Source organism: Lytechinus variegatus, chromosome 2 (assembly GCF_018143015.1).
Source record: "Lytechinus variegatus isolate NC3 chromosome 2, Lvar_3.0, whole genome shotgun sequence".
NCBI classification, from domain to species: domain Eukaryota; kingdom Metazoa; phylum Echinodermata; class Echinoidea; order Temnopleuroida; family Toxopneustidae; genus Lytechinus; species Lytechinus variegatus.
The window spans coordinates 43375938-43392379 of NC_054741.1; the positions used below are offsets into that span (position 1 = coordinate 43375938).

Consider the following 16442-nt stretch of genomic DNA (forward strand, 5'->3'; position numbering starts at 1 on the left):
GAGATCCTCTGACAAGTGTTGTGGTCATACTTGATCCAACAAACAAGCATAAGGATCAGCAACCTGTGAATCTTTTGGATTTACATGCAGGTATTAATGGACCTAACAAACATCTTTGCTCTTGGAAAATTAATGCCCAAAAATGAATTAACATGTATCATCATGATATATCATAAACATACTTGTATCAACATGATAATTGATAAACTAGATGTTGATTTGGTACCTACATGTACTAGTATTCTATAATTTGAAAAGAAGACAATGTGCATTAGGACATTCTTTACATTTGATTTGACAATGTAGCGGCACAGCATTGCAAGACGGCCGGTGGCCACCCACCGTCTTGCGCTGCCCACGTACAAAAAAAGACGGGAGTCAAAGAATGACAAGTTCGATGAAGTTAAGTTGTATATCAGGTTTTATTCTAAATCAGAGTCAAATTACATGCTGGATGATAATATATGTCGCATCTCTGGGCTGGACGACCGACAACAGTACGAAAATTAAGCCGACATGACCTACGGCAGCAAAACAAATCGGGAACGAAAAATTGCTCATTGTCGACTAAACACTCTCCCTTTTATCCCCTTTTGGGTCAAACTCCACGTGGTGAGAAAAGCCTTTCCCCAAATCGACCCTATCACTTTTGGTATAATGTGCGAAATTAATCCGCCTATAATGTTAGTGTATAAAATGGAACTAATTATTGTGTGTACTCTGATTCCAAATTCAAGTTCTTCGGCTTTCCATTATTCTTCCAACTTATGTAACTCTTTACCACTCCCCCAACTGCTCTCTCGGTCAACTAATCCTCTTTTGCGACTCTCCCACTTCAGCCACTCCCACTACAGCTCTCTCGTTCTCCTCACAGCTCACTTCCACCAAGGAATTACCAGCATTCCTTGCTTCCACACCTGTTCACATTCTCTCTCTCTCTCTAATCACTGAAGAATGCAAGCGAGCCGAAGAACATGAATAAGAAGCAAAGTAGTAAAATAACTGAAGTTCCATGAGTCCTGAACGCCTAGCAACCCAGTGAGTTTGCCCTCTTTCACTTCCACATTCCAATCGCTAGCCTGGCCCAGAAAAACTAGCAAATGAAATCAACACCTTAAGGTAAACAATGGAAGAAGGCGAACGAACTTCTTTACCCAAACAAACAAATCTCTATTTTCCATCCCGTTATAACAAGAACTGTTTAAAGCAATCGTACGTCTAGATTATACTGTGCGTCTGCATAGAATCAAGTTCCTACAACTTAAATCAAGTTGTAGCAAATTGATTGTGCAACTAATAATCTTTATCATATTAAATAATGTACAAATCATCAATACAATAGCATTTGTTCCCCCAAAAAGTAATAAGAACTTCGAACAAGGTACTTCCAATGTATTTTACAGTCCGACCTCTCTTATCCGGCCTCCCCTTATCTGGATCTCTCTATTATCCGCACGCACACTTGCCGAGATTTTTTTATTTTTTTATTTAATCTAGTACCGGTACGTGAAGAAATGAGAGTTCAATCTAAACTCAATCCTATACTTAAACTCACTTTGATTACATATATTTCCCAACATAGTCACCCTACACCAAACATATTTTTCATGAAAATATCTCACCAAAAGAACTTTAGGAATGATAATTTCCAGTAAATCAGGGTGCAGTGCAAACATTTCATCACCTTTCTCTTTTTGCTTCGCAGGAAAAACAACACATGTCTTGCTAGCTAACTTTAGGCCTCAATACGGACAGCGCCATCTATCATGTTTGAGCCTACAGTCAGTGTAACAATGGCTGACATTGCGAAGCTGCGATACCCGCCGCGATGATCTAATTTCAAAACTTGGTTTCATCGAGTCATTCTCATTCTTTCGAGGTATGCTCGATGTATACGTCAGTCATTTTAGCAGGTAAATTATCCAAGAGTTTTGGGCATCGATCGATTTAATTTCCATAAAAACAATGCCTATAATTTGCACTGACTCTGCAGTGAATATTGTCCTTACCGTACGCCTACTACAATAGTGTAGCTACCGCCGGTGGCCTGGGGAGGCGGCCGGCAGCGCAGCTGCGTGTATCTAATATTGGATCTCCCAGATCCGGATAAATCCCTTATCCGGATTTATGCTGGTCTCAACATGTCCGGATAAGAGAGGTCGGACTGTACTTGTGTCCGTCCGTGATGTCCGTCCGAGATGTCCGTCCGTGATGGAAAATATTTGCAGTTCTGTCAGAAGTTTGATATTGATTAAGAATTCAATATGTTGAACATAGAAGCTTACATACCTGAGTGTAAGTTGCATTAACAATTATTGGTCAATGTTAAGCTGTTTAGATAGAAACATTAAAAATGTAAGAAAATTCTGAAAACCACATATCTATCATGTCCGTCCGTGATATGGCACATTTAGTGGATTCCTATGTTTATAGGTAACCATGGCAACAAACTTTTTATCATTCAGCGTACTTTGTCCTACCCTTCTCTATAAAACACAAAGGAACCTTGTTCATCTTATTCCTAATTTGTTACAAGCTTTCAAAGTTTCCAAAATCTATCAAATGTCTGTCCGTGATGAACCGATCACGCTCTTCTGTAAGTGTATTGTTCTAGTTCATAAAAGGTGGAAATAAGAGTAACCAAGTACCACTGAACATCTTGTGCGAGTTATAGTAGTTTTCAAAGTGAGCACTGCTGCTAGGTTGAATCGCGTGATGCAGGTGTGACGGCCAGAGGCATTTCACTTGTTATGCTAATTTATGCATATTTTCAAAAATTCACATAAAATGCTTCTTTATTTCTTGACCGATTTTGATTTTTTTTTCTTCCATCTGGTAGAGCTTCATGAGGTTCACCAAACTTCTACACAGAATTTCGAAATTTTGAATTACAACAATTTTTATGCTAATTTCTGCGAAATTAATCTATTCATATTTTTAAAAATTCACATAAAATGCTGTTTCTTCTTTAACTGTTGACCGATTTTGATTTTTTTTCTTCCATCTGGTAGAACTTCATGAGATTCACCTTTTACACACAATTTTGAAACTTTCAGTAGAAAATTACTTATGGTAATTTATGCGGAATTTATTCAGAAATCACAGAAAATGCCTCTTTATCTTTATTTGTTGATCGATTTTGATTTTTTCTTCCATCTGGTTGAGCTGCATGAAGTTCACCAAACTTGTACACAAAATTTTGAAATTTTGTCTGGAAAAATTAGTTATGCTGATTTATGCAAAATTTATTCATAAATCACAAAAAATGTTTTTTCTTCTTCATTTGTTGATCAATTTCAATTTTGTTTGCTTTATATGATAGCTGAGGTGGTGATACAAAATTTCAATACAGAATTTTGAAATTCATTAAATATGCTAATTTATTCATAGATTTTCAAAACTCACAAAAATTACTTATTTATTTGTTGATTGATTTTGATTAGTTTTGTTCCATCTGAGAGCTACATGAGCTTCACCAAGGTTCTACACAGAATTAAGAAATTTTGACTAGAAAGTATGCTTAATTTATAATAATTAATACTTAATTCATATGAAATTTATTCATAGTTCACAAAAAATGCTTCTATATGTCATTTCTTCATCAATTTCAATTCTACACTACAGGGAAAAAGAAACTTGGCATGATTTTGCGGGATGCGCATTTTCCCGTTAGGCACTTTTTGATCAAACCACGAAGCAATCACGATGCAATCCCGTCATTTTTTGGCCACTTCAAAATGGATAACGGGATTTTCAACCCGCAAGAATGGGTATTTACACGCATATCAACCCGATAGAAAATCCTTAATTCCCGATAGACAGCGGGCCACTGCTTCGAGCGCGCGCATCAAACGCGTCCCCAATGTAAATCCATGTGCGCAGCTCTTGACCGAGTGACCCAGTTATAGTTACGTCTTTGGCTTAAAAGGACGAGTAGAGTCTCTTTCCATTGTTTATTTACGGAGCTAGCTCCATGATTTATTTTCCAGTGTTTGTTATCAATGACGTCTTCCATGGAGCTAGCTCCATGATTTATTTTCCAGTGTTTGTTATCAATGACGTCTTCCATTTAAAGGACGATTAGAATCCTTTTTTATCTCTCATTTTTATCTTTTCTGTAATTTTATAAAACTTTAATCAGGTACCTATTTCATTCAAAGAACGAGTATTTTCATCATTTTCTGTTTATCAATTACGTGTTTTTTTTTATTTCATCAGTTACGGTATGTCTTTTATAAAAGATTCGCTTTCCATCATTTTCTGTTCATTGTTGTTTTTTTAATCAGTAATACGACGTTCATTCAAGGACGAGTATAATTCAGTTTGAGTTTTATTATGGAGTTATGAAATAGAGATTGTAACAGAATTAATCGTAGTTATAGAAAATTAAATTAAAACACAACCTTTGAGATACGAAATCCATCTTAAGAATGGAACAGAGATGACTATATTTGCTAACCATCATTTTTTTGTTCATCAATTCTGTGTTGTTATTTTCATCACTTTTTTCATGACTTTTGATCAAAGAAGATTCACTTTCCATAATTCCATTATTTTCTGTTCATTAATTCTGTATTTTTTATTTTTATCAGTTACGTCTGTAATACGTCTTTCATCCAAAGGACAAGTGAGATTCGTCTCCCATCATTTTCTGTTCGTCAATTATGTGTTTTTTAATTTTCATTAAGTCTTTTATTTGAGGAAGATTTGCTTTACATCATTGTCTGTTCATTGTTGTTTTTTTAAATCCGTAATACGTCGTTCATTTAAAGGACGAGAAGATTTGCTAATACCATGGTCGCATTGTTCTACGGCGGCCGCACGGCGAGTCGAAAACAGCCGTTTTATCAATTTTGATTCAAACCACCTATATGTAGTTGGACAAAAAATGTTAACGGCTGTTTTCAACTCGCCGTACGGCCGCCGTAGAGCAAATGTGACCATGACATAACCATCATTTTCTGTTCATCAATTCTGTTTTTTTTTTATTTCATCACTTACGTCTTTTATTAAAAGATTCGCTTTCCGCCATTATCTGTTCCTAAATCCCGTATTTCTTATTTTATCAGTTACGTCGTTCATTTAAAGAGCGAGTAGATTTGCTTGCCATTATTTTTCTGTTCATTCTTTTTTTTCATTTAATCGGTTACGACGTTCATTCAAAGGACGAGTATCATTCAGTTTTGAGTTTTTATTTATGGAGTTATGAAATAGAGATTTAGAATCAAGTTATTGTAATGGAATTAATCATATAGTTATAGAATAACTTAAATAAAAAAACACAACCTTTGAGATACGAAATCTATTAAGAATTGAACAGAGATTACTATATTTGCTAACAATCATTTTTTTGTTTATCAATTCTGTGTTTATTTTCATCACTAACGACTTTTAATCAAAGAAGATTCACTCTCAATCATTTTTCTGTTCAATTCTGTATTTTTATTTTATCAGTTACATCGTTCATTGCATGAACAAATTTATTCCCTTTCCATCATTTTTTAGTCCCCAAAATTCTGTGTTTTGTTTTAATTGTTTCATCAGTTACGTCTTTTATTCAAAGAAACGCTCTCCATCATTTTTCTGTTCAACAATTCTGTATTTTTATTTTATCAGTTACAACGCTCTTTCCAAGTACCAATAGATCCCCTTTCCATCATTTTTCTCTTCATCAATTATGGTTTTTTCATCAGTTACGTCAAAGACTGAATAGATTCGCTTTCCATCATTTTTTGTCTCACCTGCATAGCAGAGTGAGACTATAGGCGCCGCTTTTCTGACGGCGGCGGCGTCAACATCAAATCTTAACCTGAGGTTAAGTTTTTGAAATGACATCATAACTTAGAAAGTATATGGACCTAGTTCATGAAACTTGGCCATAAGGTTAATCAAGTATTACTGAACATCCTATTAGAGTTTCATGTCACATGACCAAGGTCAAAGGTCATTTAGGGTCAATGAACTTAAACCATGTTGGAGGAATCAACATCAAAATCTTAACCTGAGGTTAAGTTTTTGAAATGTCATCATAACTTAGAAAATATATGGACCTAGTTCATGAAACTTGGACATAAGGTTAATCAAGTATCACCAAACATCCTGCATGAGTTTCACATCACGTGACCAAGGTCAAGGGTCATTTAGGGTCAATTAACTTTGGCCGAATTGGGGGTATCTGTTGAATTCCCATCATAACTTTGAAAGTTTATGGATCTGATTCATGAAACTTGGACATAATAGTAATCAAGCATCACTGAACATTTTGTGCAAGTTTCAGGTCTCATGATTAAGGTCAAAGGTCATTTAGGGTCAATGAACTTTGGCCGAATCGGGGGTATCTGTTGAATTACCATCATAACTTTGAAAGTTTATTGGTCTAGTTTGTTAAACTTGGACATTAGAGTAATCAAGTATCACTGAACATCCTGTGCGCATTTCAGGTCACATGACCAATGTCAAAGGTCAATGAACTTTGGCGAATTGGATGTATCTCTTGAATTACCATCATAACTTCTTAAGTTTATGGATCTGATTCATGAAACTTGTACATAAGAGTAATCAAGTATCACTGAACATCCTGTGCGAGTTTCAGGTCACATGATCAAGGTCGAAGGTCAATTAACTTTGGCCATGTTGGGTTTTTTTGTTGAATAACCATATCTCTGTAAGTTTATTGGTCTAGTTCATAAAAAGTGGACATAAGAGTAACCATGTATCACTGAACATCTTGTGCGAGTTAGAGTAGTTTTCAAAGTCAGCACTGCTATATTGAACCGCGTGATGCAGGTGAGACGGCCAGAGGCATTCCACTTGTCTGTTCATCAAATCTGTTTTTTTTTTTCATATTTAATCAGTTACTTTGTTTATCCAAAGGACGGGTGGATTCGCATTTTCTGTTCATCAATTCTGTGTTTGTTTGTTTTTTTCAGCTACGCCTTTCATTCAAAGAATATGTCTACCATCATTTTTTTGTTCATCAATTCTGTTTTTTTCAATCACTTGTATCCGTGGTTCATTCAAAGAACGAGTAGTTTTACTTTCCATAATTTTTCTATTCATCAAGGTTAGACATTGAACCTTGCAGCACTTCTTAAGAGGATTTGAATAGTAAATGGAAATTATCAAAACAAATGTTCAAAGCCTTCATTTTCTGAAAATAATAAATTGTTTAAAAATAACGTGATAAGTAATTTTCCAATTCACAACATAATAAAGCACACTACCAGTAGATATCATTTTCAAGAGACCAAACATTTTTATGGAAAGAGAGGTGCGATATTCCAAAGCTGGTATTATATCGTAAAAAAAATTGTGATAGGCCTATCTGTATTTTGGTGTAAGTATTTTTTGGGGGGTGGAAGTGTGATTAATTTTAAAAATATTGTGTTTGATATGACGAGTGTTAAGTCATATCTATTGGCATACATAAATAAACTGATCAATTTTATCCTGCTTAATGTTGCAGCAAAGACCCCAACCGCCCTTCAAAGCATTATCATATTTTGTGAGAATAAATTTTTCATCCACTAAACTAATGTATAGTGAGTGGAATATAATGTGTACAACTTGTTATAAAGTTTTGTATATTTTTCTAACAACTGCGGATCGAATGCTGAGAGAGAAGAATATTTGGGATAATGGGAAATAAAATGCAGAATCGTGTGCAGGACACGGAGATGACAAAAAGGACAACTCCATATATACGTCCGACCAGGACATTCATGAAATTTTCTGTCCCTGATTTCTTTTACTTTTGACAGTCTGTGCACTGCAAAAACTGCGGTGTTAATTCAACACCATTCCGGAATCTATATATGACCACACTAGAGAAGTGTTTAAAAAAACATCGGTTTGGTTTTGGACTTATTCCAAATATGCGTTTATACAACACCAATTATTATTAATAAATCATCGATTTAAATTAAAGCCGGTGTTGTTTCAATACTTCTTTCGTGTGGTCATATATTCCAGACTGTTGTTCAATAAACACCGCAGTTTTTGCAGTGTGTTCAGTTTATGAAAATGAAGTAAAACTTGAGAAAAAGGGGAATCGGACGTACAAAAAGGTTGATAATTTTTTTGGAATTGTCCAAAAGGAAGGGAAATCAGAAAGGACCAGGTTTAGGGCATGGCTAAGAAGTCGAAGAAAATTATGAGGAAAATAAAAAAGGAATAAACTACAAAAGAGGAGGAAGAGAAGAGGAAGAAAATATTTCGCACTGTGCAATGGTCTCAATCAAAATGAACGTCTCTTTTATTGCAGTAAACATGGTAAATGCGTTTGTTTCCGAACAATTTTGTTCTGGTGCCTTCTTCAAGATCTCAATTCTCAAGTCGTAACGAAACTTATTTGAAAAAAATATTTTAGAAAAGGCAAGTATAACTCGTATCTTTCAAATGTTGGATGATTTCACGTTGTATATCATATTTATGTGATTATATTTTTACCTCACAACTCTTTACGAATACGAACCTTCAACAATTCTTAGATTATCATTTCTTATACCTCTTTACCTTGCCGTGTGCTCCAAGATCCAAGCGAATCTCGTATTATTTCGAAAGTGAAGTATCCGATTTTATGTTATAAATGATATCGATATGATTTATACTTCAATACATTTTACGAATCCATATGTTGAAAACCTTCAACAATATTTTTAGATTATTCATACCTTTTATCAAGCCAGGGCGCTCCAATATCCAAGCGAAACTCGTATCTTTCGAAAGCTAATAATGATTTTTTAACTTCAAATTCTTTACGAATATGTTAAGAACCTTCAACAATTTTACATTATCATTTTCATATATTTTGATCGGGCTAAGGTGCTCCAATATCCAAGCGAAACTCGTGGCTTTCGAAAGCTAAGAAACATGATTTTACGTCTTAGATCACTTGGATATGATTACTTTCTTCCTCAAAACTTTTTACGAATAATTATGTCAAGAACCTTCAACAAAATTAATAGATTATCAATCATTTTGATACGCTTTAATCCGACCAAGGAGCTCCAATATCCAAGCGCAACTCGTATCTTTCGAATGCCGAGTATGATAATTTCACGTCATAAATCATAGCTGACATGATTACGTCATAACTCTTCCGAAGAACCATCAACAATTTCTAGATTATTTTTGTAACTTTTTATCAGGGTCTGTGCTCCAAGATCGAAGCGAAACTCATATATTTCGGAAGTAAATTTGAGAGATTTTACGTCATAAATCCTATCGAAATGATTATATTTTAACCTCAAAACTCTTAACGAATTTGTCAAGAACCTACAACAATTATTTTTAGATCATCATTAGTTTCAAGTCGTAAATGGGTGATTTCAAGTTCGGTGTTGACCTTTTGGTGTTGGTGTAAGGTCAATTTTTACACGATTATAACACCAAACATAAAATGAAGATGGTCCCGAAAAGTCAATTACTAGTTGTTGAGATGACAATAATGTGATCTGAATCAGTTATGCAAACTTAAATATTTTTTGGAGTTAGGGGAAGCAATCAAAATTTCAACACCAACACCATCAGGGCCGACACCAGACTTGAAATAACTCAACCAGATGATTTCCATTTCATAACTCTTTACAAATATGTTAAGGAACTTAACCATTTTATAGATTATCATTTTATACCCGATGTCTCTATTGTTCCAAAAATGCGTCTTTAATATTTCTTATCAAGAACATTATTACCTCTGCCATTTTTACTTCTGCCATTATTACCTCTGCCATTTTTACCTCTGCCAATATTACTTCTGCCATTTTTACCTCTGCCATTTTTACCTCTGCCATTTTTACCTGGCACCGTCCTCATAGTAACTTTCAAGCTTTATTCTTATGAGTCAACATGAATATAATATCATGATCCTTATTGATGCTCGAGCTAAATTTTTTGAAAATTTTATGTATTTTTACTAAGATTCGAACATTCTGGGCAATGTCTGTTATCCTGAAATAGAAGTATAGGCCTATGCAGTGAAACTAAATGATTATTATGAATGCGAAGTGCAAGAATGAACTGATGAAAAGGTACCTGTTAAAAACTGCTTGCAGTTAGCCATGAAAACGTTACTTATTTCAACAATCAAACAATGCGAGCGCATGCGCGAGCTGAATTTTTATTTACTGTCAATAACTGGGATATATTCATTTGATTTGCTATTTCATTATGATTAACTTGCATGCCAAATAAAAGTACACAATTTTCTCCCTATGAACGTACTATCCCAAGATCATTGCGCAAATTGGCGTCCATTTCCTCTTTTACTTTTGCCTGCCGCCATGATCACACGTAGCTAAGTACACTCCCAAAATTGTATTTTTAAACCGTTCGTTAGACTGTTTTATCTTTGCATTTATCCCTTATTTCAATGTCTTCGGTTATAGATTGATTTAAGTCATATCCAACTGCTCTGAGCCCCGCGTGATATTTATTTCACGTTTTTATTCCATATTTCTTTTGAGCCTTAAGATACGTTTCCTCGCAGACTGGTTGCCTTTGCTTCCCTCCCCTGCAGCTCCGCTCTCTCCTACATGCCGTGGGCGTTGGTCCGACGCTCCCTATAATACGTGTATCTTATGCTGCAATTGGAGATCACATGGTATGGTGAAAAGTAATTTTCAGGTCAACAAAGTTTACATGCAAGACTCTCTTATGACACCTAACTCCGCAACCATAAGTCACTTTTCAACCAAATTTGGATGGTTATTGGACTTGGGGGACCTGCATGTTATGCTGCAGTTGGAGGTCATATCGTAAGGTCAAAGGTCATTTTCAGGTCAAAGTTTAAGTTTACATGCAAGACTCTCTTACTACACCTAACACTGCAACCATTTGTCACTTTTCATCCAAACTTGGATGGTAGATGGACTTGGGGGGCCTGCATGTAATGCTGCAATCGGAGATCACATGGTATGGTCAAAAGGGTTCTAGGACAATTACCCCCCTGACAATTACCCCCCGGACAACTACCCCCCGGACAATTACCCCGCGGACAATTACCCCCGGACAATTACACCCGGACAAATACCCCCGGACAATTACCCCCCCCCCCGGACAAATACCCCCAGGCAATTACCCCCCGGACAATTACACCCGGACATACCCCTGGACAATTACCCCCCAGACAACTACCCCCTGGACAACTACCCCTGGACAATTACCCCCCCCCCCGAGGACAATTACCCCCGGACAATTACCCTCGAGGACAATTATCCCCCGAACAATTACCCCCAGAAAATCCTCCCTTCTCTCCAGCATCAATGTTGGAATAAAGCGGGACCCATTTTAAGTTTTGGTCGGTGGCACAGGTTTTTTGAAATATTTTCTACTTTATCTTACGTTGATATTTTTTTCTTTCTCTTTTATATTGCTCTTTTTCCTGTTCTCTCACTTCTTTTTTCATTTTATTTTTGTTTAGCGGCGCCTTCTGCATCATGAAAAATGTGGGGGGGGGGGGTCTTGCACCCGTAACCTCCCGTTTGGCTATGCATATATTCATCAGAAAATGTGTAAACTGGCCCTCATACTAAGTTTTCATAGATCAATTGAACACGATTAGTCATAATAATCACAAATGCTGAATATCTCTGATTCCAACTGATCTGATTTTTTAAATATTTATTTTGGGTTCAATTTCAGGAAAGAAATCAGGCAAATAGATAAAATGTAAAAAGACACCTTTATAGGTAGAAATATATTGAAAGTCGATAAAGCAACTATCAACACTAACACTGTCAAGTAGGACCTATAATCCTTTATTTTAAAACAATTTAACTAACAAGAAGCTAAAAATTATGAAACAATTGGTGCACTTTCCAGTAAGCTAAAAAACTTTATGCAAAGATTATACACACAAGCAGGAACACCTTGTAATTTTACCATTTAGGCCCTAAATGGTAAATTGCAAGGTGTTTTTTTTGTGTATTATTCTTGGGTGAAAGCAACATTAAAGAAGGAAATTAAGTACCAAAAGTACTAAATTGTAAACAATATGACATAATAAAAAACAGTTTTTTCTAAACAAATTGGCAATCATGATAGTAAACATTCGTTTAAGGTGTATTTTAAGGACGGTTTGTAAGAATTTATAAAGTAGGCCTATGCAAATCAAATAATGCGACCGAGCAGCGTGAGCTGAAAATATTAATATTAAGACCTAAAACAGACATTTTACAGAGCACTTGTAAAATCAATTTGTAAATTGAAAAATAATGAAAGCTCTATCCAAGATGAAATATGTTTTACGTGTATCTTATGCTGCAATTGGAGATCACATGGTATGGTCAAAAGTAATTTTCAGGTCAACAAAGTTTACATGCAAGACTCTCTTATGACACCTAACTCCGCAACCGTAAGTCACTTTTTAACAAAACTTGGATGGTAGATATACTTAAGCGACCTGCATGTTTTGCTGCAGTGGGAGGTCACATGGTAAGGTCAAAGGGCATTTTCAGGTCAACATTAAAGTTTATGTGCAAGGCTCTTATGACAAGTGTTATTCCATCCCAGTCATTTCACAATGAAGTTTCGATGCAATTCTGTTGCGTGACCTCGCAAATCACAATATTTCTGGTTATTTTCGTAAGTGGGAGAGACACAAAACCGCTTTTACCTTGTTACAGAGTTTTACAGAAAACTCAATCTTGAAATCACACAAAGTAATGAAAGTTCGATTAGAGCAGAAAAATGTATTGCATATTGACTTCCAAACTTGATATTTAAGCGTCATATTGGACAAGCTATGTAAATCACTTAATAGGGAATGGGAACTTCGAAGCGCGAGCGAAAATTGTGTATAGTGACATGAAAGATTCTTTTTATTTTACAAGTCTTCCCCTCTTCTTATTTTATTCACTCGCCTGTACCTCGATGTTTGTTAATCCGAACATTTGTGGCGTTATTCCGAAAACAAAATAAGGTGCGTTGTTCCAAAGGTTCGATAATCCGAAAACGAAATAAGGTTCGTTGTTCCGAAGGTTCGTTAATCCGAAAACGAAATAATGTTCGTTAATCCGAAAATTAAATAAGGTTTGCATTTCCGAAAATGAAATTAATTTATTTTGGTAACAAGAACGGTGCTGTTCTTGCAAGATAACAGGATATTATGCAATGATAAACTAACGAACAATGATATATGTGTGCGTTGTGGCTAAAGCATGTATTGATTTAAGAATAGGTGCCCGGATCAAACATCCCCTCCAATTTCCAACGAAAACTATAGCTCGCGCTTCGCGCTCGCATTAATTAACAAGGGTTTAAGATATTATTACATATTTACTTTATTTTATAATAATTATTGGCTATTAGGAATACCCTTTCAAAGAAACAAACAAAAATCAACTTTAAAGTTGCCGATCCGGGAAATTATGGGTGAAAAAAATTTGCCCCCCCATTGGCGAAAGTTGGATCCGCCTGGAAGGGGGGGGGAGGGTAGCAGGGAGCACTTGTCCCCCCAAAAGAAATAACAGGGAAATGCTATTTTTTGTGTCACCTGCGAAGCAAAGTGAGACTATAGGCGCCGCTTTTCCGACGGCGGCGGCGGCGTCAACATCAAATCTTAACCTGAGGTTAAGTTTTTGAAATGACATCATAACTTAGAAAGTATATGGACCTAGTTCATGAAACTTGGCCATAAGGTTAATCAAGTATTACTGAACATCCTATTAGAGTTTCATGTCACATGACCAAGGTCAAAGGTCATTTAGGGTCAATGAACTTAGACCATGTTGGAGGAATCAACATCGAAATCTTAACCTGTGGTTAAGTTTTTGAAATGTCATCATAACTTAGAAAATATATGGACCTAGTTCATGAAACTTGGACATAAGGTTAATCAAGTATCACTGAACATCCTGCATGAGTTTCACGTCACATGACCAAGGTCAAAGGTCATTTAGGGTCAATGAACTTTGGCCGAATTGGGGATATCTGTTGAATTCCCATCATAACTTTGAAAGTTTATGGATCTGATTCATGAAACTTGGACATAATAGTAATCAAGCATCACTGAAAATTTTGTGCAAGTTTCAGGTCTCATGATTAAGGTCAAAGGTCATTAGGGTCAATGAACTTTGGCCGAATCGGGGGTATCTGTTGAATTACCATCATAACTTTGGAAGTTTATTGGGCTAGTTCATTAAACTTGGACATTAGAGTAATCAAGTATCACTGAACATCCTGTGCACGTTTCAGGTCACATGACCAAGGTCAAAGGTCAATGAACTTTGGCCAAATTGGGTGTATCTGTTGAATTACCATCATAACTTTGAAAGTTTATGGATCTGATTCATGAAACTTGTACATAAGAGTAATCAAGTATCACTGAATATCCTGTTTGAGTTTCAGGTCACATGATCATGGTCAAAGGTCATGTAAGGTCAATGAACTTTGGCCATGTTGGGGTTTTTTTGTGAATAACCATCATATCTCTGTAAGTTTATTGGTCTAGTTCATAAAAAGTGGACATAAGAGTAACCATGTATCACTGAACATCTTGTGCGAGTTAGAGTAGTTTTCAAAGTCAGCACTGCTGCTATATTGAACCGCGTGATGCAGGTGAGACGGCCAGAGGCATTCCACTTGTTCCAAAATGGGAAATTCCTTTTTTTTTTCAAAATAAATACTCTATTTAAAGTATACATTTTAGATTAATTTTCATTAGAAGCTGTTAAAAATGACATCCCCTCCAATACAAATCCTATTATCTGGAGGTTACTCGCAAACGACCAACACACTTAATCCCCTAGCTGCATCTTTAAACCATTTTTTTGGGCAGCATTTGCTCAGATAAAATCGTAATTAAGCGTATGTTTGATCCGGGCGCCTATTCTTAAATCAATACATGCTTTGACCACAACACACGCATATATCATCGTTCGTTAGTTTATCATTGCATAATATCCTGTTATCTTGCAAGAACAGCACTGTTCTTGTTACCACAATGAATTAATTTAATTTTCGGAAATACGAACCTTATTTAATTTTCGGATTAACGAACCTTATTTCGTTTTTGGATTTACGAACCTCAATTCGTTTTTGGACTAACGAACCTTCGGAATCACGAACCTCATTTCGCTTTCGGACTAACGAACCTTATTTCGTTTTCGGATTAACGAACCTTCGGAATTACGAACCTTCGGAATAACCAAACCTTCGGAATAACGAAGCTTCGGAATTACAAATGTATGCTGTCTGGGGAGTGGATGTCCAGGGGGAAGATGTCCCAGAATCATTATAAAGGAATTTTCCACTGGCTATGAAAGGTATATGTTATTTTACGAACTCTGTAAAATGGTCAGGAAAAAGTGATAATGGGTCAATTCTTAAATATTCAGTTTGAAACTAGTCAGTAGCACTGGTTATTTTTGTCTCGCCAAACCAGAGGTGAAGGCGAGAATAATGGATGCAAATGTTGTCCGTCACAAACATGACACTTAACTCTGCAACCATGTTTCATTTTTGACCTAAACTTCAGTTATAAATGTACTTAGGAGACCTGCATGTTATGGTGCAGTCGGAGGTCACATGGTAAGGTCAAAGGTCATTTTGAGGTCAATGGTAAAGTTTACATGCAACACTCTTATGACACATAACCCTGCAACCGTAAGTCACCTTAAGACCTGCATGTTATTTTGCGGTCGGAGGTCAAAAGTCATTTTTAGGTCAACATTAAAGTTTACATGTTATGACATAACTCCGCAACCGTTTGACACTTTTGAACTTGGGTTTTAGCTCTACTTGGGAGACCTTCATGTTATTGTGTTCAGAGGTCACATGGTAACGTCAAAGGTCATTTTGAGGTCAACATTGAAGTTTATGTGCACAAATCTCTTAAAATTATGACATTGTATTCCATCCCAGTTATTTACAATGAACTTTGATACAATTCTGTTGCGTGTCCTCACAAATAATCATATTTCTGGTTACTTTTACAAGTGAGTGAGACACAATATCGCTTATGCTTTGTTTTTAACCTCATCATGTTGTGTAATGCCATTTACATGTATGAAAAAACGCCTCTCTTAACAACATTTTCTGTTTTTCTCTTCTTCTTCTAGGGACCCCTCATAAAAACAGTTTGTCATTTCTGGCAGATGGTATGGGAACAGAATGCAAGAGCAATTATCATGCTAACTAATTTTGTTGAAAATCACCAGGTATGCCACGTTATCTTGGATTATATTTTATCACATTTGAACAATTATCATTTGTTAGTGTAATGCCAGAATATTTCTGTAATGGATGACCTTTAAGTCTCTGATAAACAATTTCTTCACAAAACATGAATTTTTTGTGACATTAAGCAGCTGTCTCGTCCCTATAAATTATGAATTCAGTAAATTTACCAGCCATACAGCATTCAAACTCGTGTCAAAGATGAGTTCTTGGAATTCTGAAATGACGTATGAAGTTCACAAATTGCTCTCATTTGCATTGGG

At 35.9% G+C, this 16442-nt stretch overlaps 1 long non-coding RNA gene across 1 annotated transcript; it reads left to right on the forward strand.

The window, feature by feature from the left end:
• The first annotated feature begins 1871 nt into the window (after positions 1–1871).
• On the forward strand, positions 1872–16160 carry LOC121408123. Its single transcript, XR_005969003.1, has 2 exons — positions 1872–1913; positions 16062–16160. It is a non-coding gene; the product is annotated as an uncharacterized LOC121408123 (long non-coding RNA).
• The last annotated feature ends 282 nt before the right edge of the window (positions 16161–16442 follow it).